The sequence below is a fragment of the Balaenoptera acutorostrata genome, chromosome 3 (assembly GCF_949987535.1).
Source record: "Balaenoptera acutorostrata chromosome 3, mBalAcu1.1, whole genome shotgun sequence".
In the NCBI taxonomy this organism is placed as follows: domain Eukaryota; kingdom Metazoa; phylum Chordata; class Mammalia; order Artiodactyla; family Balaenopteridae; genus Balaenoptera; species Balaenoptera acutorostrata.
Genome location: NC_080066.1, coordinates 97,654,854 through 97,669,315, shown reverse-complemented (window position 1 = coordinate 97,669,315; position 14,462 = coordinate 97,654,854). Strand labels below are relative to the sequence as shown.

The 14,462-nt window shown below is 40.5% G+C and overlaps 1 long non-coding RNA gene across 1 annotated transcript in view; it reads right to left on the bottom strand.

The window, feature by feature from the left end:
* The window catches only part of LOC130707665 (uncharacterized), a 513,593-nt gene that overhangs the window by 289,457 nt on the left and 209,674 nt on the right, over positions 1-14,462 (bottom strand). The window contains exon 3 of the long non-coding RNA XR_009007670.1: positions 4,347-4,442. This is a non-coding gene — a long non-coding RNA (uncharacterized LOC130707665). The remainder of the gene's footprint in view (positions 1-4,346; positions 4,443-14,462) is intronic.

Below are 14,462 nucleotides of genomic sequence, written 5' to 3'. Positions count from 1 at the left end.
GTGATTTCCAAGAGGGTAAGAGGAGGACCAGGATAAGAGGACCTGAACAGGGAACACCTTTCCAGCAGGGGAAGTAGGAACATCACGAGGGGGTCTCCAGGAGAATATTCCCAAGGGCTTTTTTATACCTATCTGGTTGAGACGACTGAGATCTCATCCTGCGTGAAGGCAGCTGAAGGCGCTAGAAGGCCATGGGAGGCACTGTGCCTTCCTGTACCGTATTTGTATCATCGTGAAGTTCCAAGTCAATGTTCAAGGTTTCACATATGATTAAAGTGAGTCATCTCTATCACTCGAGCTCTTCCATGAGGCTCCTGGAGTTCAATGTTTCTTTTAATATGACCTTGGATTCCATAGATTATAAATTCTACTTAATTCCTTTAGTCTCTGGTGAAATTAAGCAAGCAATCACCACTTTTGAGTCTTCAAACATTTGTTAATCCAAAATATGCATTTTAAAATTCTCCCATTTCCCAAGATTTCAGAGCTGGTAAGGAACACGTCTAAGACCTATTCAGCTCCCTAAACTTTAATATTCTGTATACCATATTCTGCTACATGTTAAATGCTAAGTGCAGTGAAGTGCAGAAACTTAAGTGAGTGGGAGCCTTGTTTTAGTTTGAGTGTTTATTGGCAAGTTCCAAGGACTGGGGTAAGCTGTCAGGAAGGAGTCTTGGAAAGCAAGCTTAGTAAACAGGAAAGACAGAACTTCAGTTGGTCCTCATTTCAACGTCCTGCTTGCACGTTTCAAAGGTCACCAAGGAGAATGCCAATCTGTTGGAAATACTGTGTAATATATAAGGACAGAACTGGAAATTAGGACCTAAATGTTGAGAAGCAAATATAGTAGACCTTTCTTCTTAAAGTATACGTAGACTGAGGTTGCTAGAATTAAAACAGATTTTAACCACAGAAGAATTAATCCAACCTTAAATTTCTGGGTAAAGTTCAGAGCAAAATATGTGCAAAACAAAATTGAGATCATTCCTGAATAACCAAGTTAAACCTTTTGAGACAGTGAAAGGAAAACAGTTCCTGCCTCCCTCTCTTCCTCCCACTCTCTTTCTGTCTCTCTTTTTATCTCTCTCACACACAAACTCTTCAAACCAATATAAAAAGTTACCAAAAAATACAGGTTTTTTAAATTATACAAAATAAACTCTAAATATATTTGGAGTGTTGGGGTTTCTATTAATACTAAATTAAGCAATGCAAAGAATTTAAGCAAAGTTCTACTTCACTGCCCCTCCGAATGTAGTTTTATAATCGGTATGCAGATGTTAATTAGTAGGAAGAAAGTGCCTAATGGATCAGAAATATTATCTAAAAATATCCAGGTAGAAAGAATGCTTTTCCTCTAACTAAAAAGTACTGAATCCCAGGAATCAAACCAAGAGAGTACATAACAGAGGAAAGAAGATCAAGATGCCACTATTCTGTTTGTCAACTGACCACTTCTTGATCTCTCAGTTAAGCAAAGTCACCCTTTGCTGCTTTGCATTTTCTCAGACAGTAGAAATGAAATTAACCCCATCCAAAGATCCCTGAAATTCACATGCACTTACCTAAGCTAATACCCTGAAGTTTTATAAGCAACACTATTTCATTTTCATTTAACAAGCAAAGTTGTGTATTAAATTCCCACCACCTGCCATGTAGTGTGCTCTAATGTGATCCTCACTATCACCGCCTGTGGTGGAGGTGGAAGTGGGGAGACACCACTCACTCTGCCTCCCTGAATTTGGAGCTCTCACGTGGCCTTCTAGCGCACTTGGAGAGCAGTCTTTGTGTGAGTTCTGGGAGCTGCCTGGCTACGCTTAGAGAAATAAGTGATCCACATTTCTTCCGGGGTGGTACTCAGGCAGGCACTCTCTGCTCTGAGCTGGTTCCTTTGCTCTGACCACCTAACATTTAACTCCTTCTCTGAAAGGAAAGATGTACTGGTTGGAGAACAAAAATGACCAGAAGAGGTGGGAGAAGTCCTGGATTTAGAAACAACCAGATTCCTGGGGGTTGAAGATCTGTTGAGACAGTCTGCATGAAACCATATCTGGGAACACACAGCAGATACAACACCACAAATGAAGCCATCAGTGACCTTCAATTTTGGGAATGAAGCTGAAGGACAGGTCTCATTGGCCTTGACTCAAATCTAGCTCCAGAGTCAACTGTCATCTCTCAGGAAAAGAGAAGCTTAGACAAGATTCAACATGAAAAACATCCTGGGCCTTGGACATTCTTGTCCAAGTAGAGTTTGTGTGAACCTTCAAAGCCTTCTTATTGCTGGAAAGGTACAGTGGTACTACAATGACTGGCAAGCGTAGACTTCATCATTAAATATCCACCTAAGCCTTCGTTCAGTGCTCAATTAAATGTAGGATTTCCATCCCCAAAGCATACCAGATGGCAAGGCCTGGGTGTTCTGAATACTAATAGTTTTGCTCCAGATAAGCCCAAGGGAGCAGTTATGGCTTCTACCTTAAACTCTCAGCTTGGCTCAGCTTGGCTAACTTCACCCTGACTTCTCCATCTTCCTTCTCTCTCCTCTTCTTAACTCCAAGCAAAATCAAAGCTCTTCCCCCTCCAATGCTTGGTTATCTCATTATGAAAGTTTTCAGTACCAGAGGACTTTGGATAGATTTGTCAGGCCCTAGCTTGGCTTGTCTGAGGTCCTTAATTGACAGATTCACACGTGCCCCATTCATGAAGCAAACCTGATCAAGATAGGGGCCCCACTAGTCAGTGCTGAGGGGAATTAGTCTTCTGTTGTCAACTAGTAGTTTTCAACTATGGTGATATTTTGTCCACCCAGACATATTTGTCAAAGTCTGGAGACATTTATGGCTGTCACAACTGGGGCGGGGGGCGGGTATTAGTAGCAACTAATGCATAGAGGTGAGGGCTGCTGCTAAATATTCCACAATACACAGGGCAGTCCATCACAGCAAAGAATCATCTGGCCCCAAATATCAATAGTGCTGAGGCTGAGACACCCTGCTGAAGACTTAATCCCAGAACTGGGCCATGGAACCCACGCTCATTCTGAGTTAAACTTCACTCTAGCCCCCTATTGTATCCTCCTTGTCAGTTTGATTTCTGCCTCATGTGCCTGCCCCATGCTCTGGTTCTTCCCTGCAGGGCCTGAAATCTTGCTCTGAACCCTGCCTGCTTGGCTCTGGCTTGACACTTTGGCTTTTGCCAGAGCCCTACCCTGGATCTTATAATTGGAGTCCTATCCACCTGGACCCACAGAGTCATGACCAATCTTTTTTTTAGCGTTTTTGCTGTGAGAATCCCCACTGCCAATCCCTACTTACCAGATCATACCACAAAAACAGGAACAGTGAAATCAGCCTGATTCACAGCCCCACTGGATGTTGTATTCCGGACTGCTGACTGCCCTTCTCAGGGGCCGGTCCCACAATTTGATCAAGCCACCCAATCTGGGTCTCATTTCTTCCCCCTTTCCCCTAAGTCTGTGTCACTGAGATTACAAAATGACTTGAGGCTGAGTTGACTTCTCCAGGATGCTTTGAGAGAAAGAATAATTTCTAATGCAGCACCACTGAGCGCTATGCTAAGGGTAACACTGCAATTCAGACATTTCCACCTAAGCTTTAGAACCATGATGATTCAGGCAGGATGCTATTCTAGAACAATGATGGCCATTTTTCAGAAGCCACCAAAAGTATTACGTCTTTCACTCTCTTTCTCTCTCTTTAGTAATTGTTTCAAATTGTTACATGATTAGCCATCCCCCAGCCTTCCATTAGAGAAGCAACCCATAACTATTTCCCTGGAAGGTGCAGCCACACACCCTGCCGGGATGTCACGCTGCTCCCAGGCACAATATACAAGTATGCCCATGCCTCTCTGCCATGACAGAGAATGTCATTTCCAGGAGAACTTTGGCTTCTTGGCCTCATTCCAGATGGATTCAAAAGAGGAAAGGAGATAGACAAAGCAGTAGATGGAAAGTAGCTGGCAGGAGCAATTCCGTCCACAAACATCTGCATAACCAAGAAAGGAGTGCAGGTTTGCAGTACACTAATGTACACCTGGGTGGGGTGACAGCAGAGCAGAGTGGGTGGGGGCGCTTGCTCGAAGCAGTTGAAAATCAGGGTCCACCCAACCAGAGCCGAGAGTAATATGTGAGTGACTGCAAGAACCACGATCACTTTGTAGTAAAATCAAGTTATCAGAGTGGGGCTCAAAGACAGTGGAATTTCAACCTTACTGGTTTTGGCCCCTATTCTTACATTTGCATAGCTGCTTCAAATGCTAGTTCTAATGGCTTCTGAAGATGCTCTGCAAGGAAGATTCCCAAGAAACTAGTAAAGAAGTACCTTAGGCACAAGAAATGATCATCAAAACTCATCCTTCCCGAATACAGTGAAAAATCAACAATTTTCCCAAGAAATCTGCATCACCAGAAGTCCTTCCTAAAAAAAAAAAAAAAAAAAGAAATTAGAAGTGAATGAACACAGCAATCAAACCTAAAATATTGCAACCCTTTGAAAGAACACAGAGATAAAACCTAAAAGACTACCCCATTTTCAAGGTTCTATCGATCTAAAGTAGCAACTTCGTATTTTTAAAATATAAATTTAAAAAGCACAGCGCCTCCTTTTTAATCCTTCTGGATTCATCAGGATATAACTCCTGGTTGAACAGCAGTTGAACACACATGCTATGTAGCTTTTTCAGTGGTGGTGATGAATTTCTCTTAAGCTCTCCAAACCATTCCACATCAACATTCTTGATTTATGCTGGCAAAAAGCAGCTTCCTGGGGTTTTGGTTCCCCCTGAACTCTGTGCCATTGCAGAGCCCATGTGCCCCATGGAGGCAGAGATGCACGAATCCGAGCGACATGAGTTACTCTCAGGTATCACCAGAGAATGCAAATGGGCTAGGGTGGTGAAGCAACGGTCCACGAGTAAACTTTCAAGCCGTAGCTGACAATGAAAATAACACCAGAAGACTTAAAACGCACAGGCGATCAAGTAGAGCAGTGTGCTTTTCCTGACTGGGCAAGATCTGGATTTTCCGTTGTAAGCACACTCCCTTATCAGCTCCATTTTCATTGGTTCCTGATTTTTTAGCGATCTCCCAGATAATTATGAGTTAGGTCCCTATTAGTCATGTTAATTATATAACGGTGCCTAAATTTCTGCTTTTTGCATTAATTGTTTTTCATAGAGTAGTAAAGACTAATCATCATTTGACTGGAATTGCAAATCTTTTTTCCCAACACAGAGAAGATTTTCAGTGGATCCAACAAGTGGATTTCAGAGAGACTGGCAGTCCATGAGTTGGGCCCTTGTGCATTTCAAAATGGCCTGTGTACTATCACCATTGCACTCAATTAACCTGAACAACAAATGTACCTTATTGCCTGAATTGAGTCTTCTTTACCATGTCAATCTAAGCCAGGCTTTATCTGCATCAATGGGGAAATCTTTCCCAGCTGCTGATACTTCTTTCCATGTGGAGAATATGTGCCTTATCATTGCACTTCTGGACTGTTTCCATACTTCCACTCACTCTTCCTTTGACAGTACACATAAACCACACCCTCCAGTGTCAGCTTCATCGGTCATAAAGATGATGTTTTAGTCTATTTTGCCTTACTCTCTTGTCTTATTTCTCAACTGTGTTTGAATTCGGGCAGAGAAAAAGAGTTTTCCCTAGCATACCCCAACATTTGGTGCATTCATTGGGAACACCGAGAAATTAAACAAATGGCTGGAATGTTGGGGAATAAAATAAATATGTTAAAAGATCTTGAGGGGCATTGGGCTTTGGATTTTTATGTATGGGAGAGATCTTTGGGTTGTAGAGGCTTTTATTGGCTCACAAGGTTGCTTGTTGCACTTGGAATTTTTTAAATTCCGTGACATGGAAAAGGGAGCATAAGCTTTAGGCCACACATGATATTTCAACTCTGATAGATGATTGCAACTTATCCTATGGTTGCTTTATATGGACTGTTTTTCATATGTGGCTCTTTGTTTATTTATGTATTGTAACAGCCAAAAGGAAAGTTGCTTGGCCCTCAGCAAAGACACAATTCTCAGGAGAATTACCAGGACAACTGGGCCTCACCAATGTGCCAAGGCACATGTGTGGGAATGACCTCATCGGCTACCACCTGCATGGGGCCTAGAAAGGCCTGGACTTTAGTGGGCACGGGCAATCCCACGGTGAAGTCTTGGCCTTAACACACACGTGCTGATGATTCAGGACCCCCAGCATATGCTGGTAGGACTCAAGGCCACACACTGAGTAAATGGCCAAGCTAGGATCTGAAAGCAGGCTGGTTTTGCACCAGAATCTAAGTTTTTAACAACCCGTGTTGGTTTCCTTTCACTGCTGCAACACACTTAGTGAGCTAACACAACATAAATTTATTTTGTTACAGTTCTGGGGGCCAGAAATCCAAAAATGGGACTCACTGGGCTAAAATCAAGGTGTTGGCAGGGCTGTGTTCCTTCCGGAGGCTCTAGGAGAAAATTCACTTCCTTACCTTTTCCAGCTTCTAGAGGCCACCTGTATTCCTGGGCTCATGGCCCCTTCCTCCATCCTTAAAGACAGCAGCACAGCATCTCCAAATCTCTGGCTCTCACACTCTTGTCTCCCTCTTATAAGGGCCCTTGTGATTATATTGGGCCCACCTAGATAATCCAGGATAATCTCCTCATTTCAAAATTCTTAATTGAATCTGCAAAGTCCTTTTTGCCATGTAAAGTTATATCACATGTTCCATGGACTAGGTCGTGGACATCTTCAGGGGACCATTTATTATCCTGTCTACCACGCCAGCACACATCCACATGGAAATTGCATTTTGGATCATGGTCTTTGAAAACATACTAAGCCCCACATTCTGGGAATGTCATTTTTTCTGGGATGATTGCTTTAGGGGGTTGAGGTTTGGCTTCTCTTCTAAATGTGGTGGGTATGGCTCACCACTGAAAATATATTTTTGAAACTTTTAACCATTAAATCTATGAGCAACCTGGCATTGAACAGTATACTTTTTGCAAGAACCACACTAACCCCAGTGAGAGAAAGCCTGGGCTGCAAACACTGGCAGATCCCCTTCCTCTGCCAAGGCTGTGGAAACACCTCAACCCGACACTTAAAGAGAAGAGAATTACTTACTTTGGACTTAATTCATAAGAGCAATAGAACCTAATTTCAGACTATAATTCCTTTGGGCTTTGTCATCTTTAGACTTAAACTTGTGAAGGGATTAGTGTCTGGATTTTAATTTTTCTGAGAGAATTACAATGGGAGAAATTGTATTCAAATTTAGGGCATCTCCACATTGCTGGCCTTTTATTAAGAGACTTTCTTTCTGCATTTCTCTTTGATTTTATTGCAGAACCTCTGAGAGGTTATACTAGACAGTTGTAGTAGGACAGAACTTGGGAAGGGAAAGAAAATAGGGAGTACATTTTTGGTCTTCGAGTTAATTTAATTAATGCATTGTTCTGACCCATTTCAAGGCCTTCTGGGGCAAACTCTCCTCCCGACAGGTGGAGACCTGCCCAAACCAGCCCTGCTGGGTGAGGTGGTTTAAGCCCAGGCAGGATTCGGTGTCTGCGGTCATGGCTGGAAAGTTGGCTGTGGCCAGCTGTTGTAAGCTGGTCCTGTGCTCCAGGATTCCAGGGGGCTTCTTCCCTTTGTAAACCTTGAATGGAGGCCCCGGCGTTGTGGCCACCAGGAAATATAGCACATTCTCTGATATTTGGTTTGTTAAGTTAAAAGGTGATACTCTGGACTCCATCTTGCCTATTCCTTTGTCTTCTTTTCGGTTGGATTCAAATTTGGGTAAATCACAGGAGTGTTAGTTATTGGGCTCCCATGAACTTTCCAGCAAATCTTTTTTCCATCTAGACTGTTGTATTAGTCTGCCAACCCAACTCTCTTTTTCCAGGCAATCCTTGCAGGCATTTGAGTTTGCACTCTTTTGCTTAGAACAAGAGATCTTAACCCTTTTTGTGACATGAACCCCTTTGTCAGTCTGGAAAATCTGTGGACATTTCTCAAAATAATGTCTTTACAGGCCTAACGTAAAACAGAGGATTACAAAGTAAACGAATCATACTGAAACACACTTCTCAAAAAGTGTTGAAAAACAAATCTGAAATACAATGAATATGAATCTTTTTTAGCATATTAAATAACAAAATCTAGTAGTGAACCAGTAAGTATTATAATTTCAGTGCATTGAGCAGCAAAAACAATATTTCAAGGTATCTCTAGCCACTGTAAGTAATAGAAATTGTAAATATCTGTGACATCTATTGGTGACAACGTGACAGGAAATGATAATTCTGATGTGATATGTTGTCCACCTTCAAAAATGAAAGAAATGTCAAATTTCAGTAAGAAGTGAAAGTAAATATGCAATTTTTTTCCTTTTCAAGTTCATGAACTCTCTCCATGGAAACCCAAGTTATTAACCCTGGGCTTAGACTGGCTGCCTATTGCTTGTCTTCTGTATAAAATTCCAAGTTATCTACTTTCCCTAAAGGTCCTCTATCAGATCTCACTGTAGTTCTTCACACCTTACCAGTCTCATCCTGCATCACTCCTCAAGGCTGATCTGCTTTTAACTGAAGCAAATCAAATTTTTAACACTAATACACAAAATATTCAGATTTGTATACACATGTATTTCATTCCTTCAAGTGATCACTCCTGAGCCTTATTCACTAGGCATTCAGTTGTACATGGTTCTTTAGCAGTCTTGTCTACGTGTGTAGGAAAATGCCGTAGTATCTCATCTCATTGAAAAGATATGAATACCTGCTGAGTTTTCATAGAAGTGTAAATTCAATGAGGCAGAAAATTCACCTGTCTTATTTATCACTGTACCCTCAATTTGGGCCACATAAAACCACAACAACATTTGTGGAATAAAAAAACCAATCTACTATCCAATGATAAACTCAGATTTCCTAGTGAAGCAAATATGTACTAAAGAGGATATAAGTTATCTGGGAAACAAGAGTGCATTCTTGATGAAGTTGGCTTTAATGCTTGGAATGTCTATTTCCTTATTATTAGACAATATGAAGGTTTCTCCTTGCAAATGCTGCTCATATACACAGGGAATGAACAGGTACCTTATTTTTTTCTTAGAAAAGATGTAGTGAAAGTGTGTATCAATTCTCTCATTGCCTTTAATGGAGATAAACATAAGTTTTGTATTTTGGGAACTGTTCCAGACAGGGTCTTCATAAGTACCTCCTATTATGACGTTCCAGATGCTTTAATAAGCATTTTTGCTCAGTGAATCATGTTAACCTTTGCTCCTTTCATATTACTCAACAGCTCAGGACTCCACTATTTTTTCCTGAAATATATGGATACTTTTTTAAAACATAAAAAATATCAGTTAAATTTTATCTTAGGTTTTAAAAATTTGTATAGATAGAGCAGTTGTTTCTCAGTGGTGGTTGTTTTGAATGGGGGTTGGCATAAATGGATTTGTTTTCTGAGTGGTAGTAAAATACAACATTAATATATCATAATTCATTTTTTAAGACCTTAGATTGTTTTTCAAACTGAAGACTGAGCTCTATCAGTAGGTTGTGAAATCATTTTAGTGGGTCACAAACATTGTCTCTGAAAGTAAGATAGAATAAAGTAGAAAATATCAGAATGCATTTTACATAGTAAGTAATGTTTGATAAAACTCGTGTGTGTGTGTGTGTGTGTGTGAGTGCGCGCGCACGCATGTGTGTGTTTACTAAGGGGCAATCTAAATGTATTTCTGACTATGGTTCATGGTCAAAACATTTAAAAAAACATTAATTATGATCATTTTATTGAGCTTACAGATTAAGAAAAAACTGTGGCCTCAATACAACCCTGCCTAAGGTCAAAGGGTTTTGGACAATTTAAGCAACATTTTATCTCTGGACTCCAATTCCAATCCAATGCTCTCTCGAAAATAAAAAGGACTTTATTTTTATTTGTTCAGATTTTTTGTTTTCTTCTGTTTTCTCTACAGTGAACCACAGGAGATCCATGAATCTAAGGAGGACATAAGGAGAATCTGAGGAGGACCTGTCTGCATCAGTCCCCTGTGTTGTGATCATATTTTGCTGCATGTCGCTGGCCATCTCAGAACAAAGAGGAAGAATCAGCACCTCAAGACGATATTTTCACAATAGCTGAAAAGCTCATTCTCTCCTTGATCCCAGAGATGATCTCTCGCTCTATTCTTTGACAAGCAGCAGACTGTGGAAACAGGGCAGTGTTTTTCCAGAGATAAACAAGGTTAATGGATATTCCATGATGGAAAGCTGCCTGTTCTACATGCTGCCAGCTCGCGTTCAAAGGAACTTAGAGAAAGGTTGTCTGGCTTTCACTCACGTCACCCCAAGGCTTTAGATTACCCAACACAGGCAATAAACATACTTCTTCCTTGTTTTCCTGACTGCCTAAGCTCTTTAATGGGGAACTCTGAACTACAGACCAGCTCCTACCACCATCTAAGGTCCCATGCAGTAGGGTCCTACTGGGTCATATGCTGTGACTTAGTCAGGAGCATCAGATCCCAACATGTTAAACTCAAGTGGAAATGGCAGAAATAGGCAAGCCCCTCCCCGTTTTTACACTGTTTGAAAATAACAATAGTTATAACCAAGATACATGAAGTTTCCATTGGAAAAAACAAACAAACAAAAAAAGAACATTGATGATGAACTTAAGTCCATTATTACTAAAGAAGCAGCATCCAACAGGTTGCAACTAATTTATGCCCTCAGAATGAATTATGTACCCGAACTACCACACTTCATCAGCCAGAGGGTTAATGGGAGACCCTCAGGGTGATTTCGTTTAATGCCTAAAAAACAAACAGAGCGTTGACCTTTTAGAAAAACTCAAGTCTACCTATCCAAATAAATCAGATCTCTGATAAGAAAACTCACATTCCAAACTACCTTCAAACAACAGCCATGAATATAAACAAGAGAAAGACAAACATCTCGATTATGCTAAGTCTTCCGTAAGAGTTACCCCTTGCCTGTAATCCCCAGATTGTATAAATCATGTAGCCTTGAATTAAAATTGGCCTGTAAATCCAAGGAAGACCTGAGGATGAACAAAAATTCCAATCAATCTTGCTCATTGCAGCTATTTTAGTAGTCCTGAGGAGGTACTCACTAAATCTTTGATGAATGAATGAATGACTCTGCTGGTGGGAACTGAAACAGATCAACATGTGATTGTGTGAACCTAATATTCATTTTGCAGATGGGTTATCTGTAGGCAGGCTTATTTTTTCTAACTCTTTGCAAGGCATAAATAACTAACAGGCCAGTATTAAGGTGCAACCCAACTTAACCCCACGGAGATTTTGTTCTGCTTTGTTTTGTTTATTTTTTAAATCCTCCTTGGAATTTAACTAATGAGAAGACAGAACAATTTGCATGTTTTGCAATTACGCAGGTCAGAAGACTAAGCAGAAGAACCTTCCCATTAGTAGACACTGACCCTAATGAGTTAGGGCTTGACCATGCCTGTTTTTGAAAGGCCACAGAACTTTAACCAAGTTGATGTGGAACAAAAATTGATGCCATGTTCAGGATGACAGTAAGGGCCGGTCTTAATTGGTAATGATGTTACCACTTCTTTCATTTAACAGTGACTGAATACTGTATTAGTCCCAATAGGGTAGGTTATGCTGCAGTAACAAATGTCACCAAATTTCAATGCCTTATCCCAACAAAGGTATGTATCTCAATCACACAAAGTATTCTCCAGTTCCAGTGATCCACCATCAACTTTTACCTTTCGATAACATGGGTATCTAGGTCCAAATTGACACCTTTTATTTATATAGGGTGATGTGACTAGCTGTGAACCAAAATGACAGGTGTCAGTTTGGGCTTAGTTATTTAGAAGTGGGGATGAGTTCTAACCTTTCTCTCTTTTCCTAGTACAGAAACCTTAGAGATGACACATTGAGATGAAGGTATCCCATGATGGAGGTAGCCTCGATAGGATCCTTGTGAAGTACTAAATTGTTCTTTCATAGCTACTATAGGCAAGAAAATGAGATATAGGCTGAGGATGTTTAGGCAAACAAAAAAGTACACACGGGGCTTCCCTGGTGGCGCAGTGGTTGAGAGTCTGCCTGCCAATGCAGGGGACACGGGTTCGTGCCCTGGTCTGGGAAGATCCCACATGCCGCAGAGCGACTGGGCCCGTGAGCCACAACTGCTGAGCCTGCGCGTCTGGAGCCTGTGCTCCGCAACAAGAGAGGCCGCGATAGTGAGAGGCCCGCGCACCGCGATGAAGAGTGGCCTCCGCTTGCCACAACTAGAGAAAGCCCTCGCACAGAAACGAAGACCCAACACAGCCATAAATAAATAAATAAATAAATTAAAAAAAAAAAAAAAAAAGTACACACGGACACTGTTGGAATTTGTGTCATTCTAGCACTCGTCTCTAGCATCCTAGCCTTTCATTCATCCATCCATTCATTTATTCTCTAAGTGACTCATTCATTTATAATACATTTATTGAATACCTATCTGCCAGAATTTGTGCTTGGTGACAGCATAAAAAGATGACTAAAAGTGATCTCTTTTATCAAGAAATTCATAGTCTAACATGCGAATTAATGTATAAATACTACTAAAACCGTAATTCAGTATAAGGCCAGCTATGATAAAAATATATATTAAATGTTATAGAAATACATTCATTCATTTATCCACTCAGTCAGCAAATGCCACACACCACGCTAAGCAGAGAAACTAAATAATTTTCACTGGCTACAGTGAGGAGGGAATTAAAAGAAATATTTGAGTTGATCACTAAAGGACGAGTATGCGTTTTCCCTGAACATGACAAATCTTTATTTAGATCTTCAAGTGATAAAACGCACCCAACTATTTTTTGCTACAGAATCTAACCGTTGAGAGTACAGGCTCGAGTCAGGTGCCTGGTTGTGAATGTTGACTTCTTTCTGTATTAGCCGTTTATTAGCTACTGACAACTCTGGTCCTCAGTTTTCTCATTTATAAAATAACAATAATAAAAATACCTATTACATAGGGTTGTTCTGAAGCTAAAATAAGAAAACATATTAAATTCTCAACATGAAATAAGTATTGGTTATTATAATTATTATTATTTTCCCAAAACAGGAAAGAGTATGCTAAGACTGCACTATCTATAATGTTATTGCCAACTGGATCAGTTTCCAAATAGATTCCAACCTGTGTTTCTGAACAGCAGTAGCTGAAAAAGATGAGCAATGTTTCCCACTACTCTCTGAGCAACAATATTTACTATTTTTATCCTGTGTTATACTGTAAGCTGTGGGATACCTGTGATGTGAACCATGGGGCCTTGTGAGTACATATTGATTGATGAGAGGTGAAGTTTTAGACTCTGAATCTGAAACTGAAAAATCCTCTGCCTAGAACAACCTCCAACCATTCTGTTACCCTAACCCTTTTTCCTCTTTTGGTGTTAGCTCAGCTATTACCTCCTCTAGGAAGCCTTATCTTGCTTACCACACCAACAAGCCCTTCTTATGCTCTCCTACCCCTGAGCTTCCCTATCGAAACATTTAATGAGACATATTAGCCTGTTGACTTGTCTGCTACTCACACTCAACTCTGAGCTCCACGAGGAAAAGGTCCACTGTCCCAAATTCATCACTATATCCACAGTGCTTAGAACAGTACCTGTTGTAGAGTAGGTACTCAATATATTTTGAGGTCAGAAAGTGTAATTATACCAGGAATGAGAGAGTATGGAAAGATTAAGATGGAAGCTATGAGTTGAGATTCCATGAGATGATGAGCCCTTAGGTGAGGCTTATAACAGTTGAAGTAGAGGAGAATGTATGTCATAGAAATCAGATGTGGAGAGATTTCAAGATCGAGCATCATGAATATAAATTCTGAAGTCACTGAGAGTCATGGTTATAGGATTTCTCCTATAAATATAGCAGCTCAGTCATATATAAGGGTCTGATGATGTGTTGAGCCTTTTTAGAAAATCCCTGTGAGAAAATTCCCCAAACTACTTGGTCCTATATTCAATGATTTGATATCTTTTTTAAATGGAAGTTTAAAGACCAGAATGGCACTCTTAGGGACAGAGGTACAAGCCTAGAACAAGAGTTCTTTGGGCTGAATGTCAAAGTTCACTGTAATAGATGTTGACCTACCATTTATAAAGGTTTACTCCTGAATCTGGAATTCTGCAGTTCAATTGAGGGTGAAGGACAATTCAAACCACTTTGTCAACAGACACTAATCATGAGTTGTAGCAGTATTATACCATTCATCACACCAACAACTCCACCCCATTATAATAGGAAAGCTCACCTCTCTCCCCAACCCTGTTCCTCTAGCATCTCATATCTTTCTAGTCTTTTAATTCCACTATATCACACTTCAACTTTCCGCATCCAATT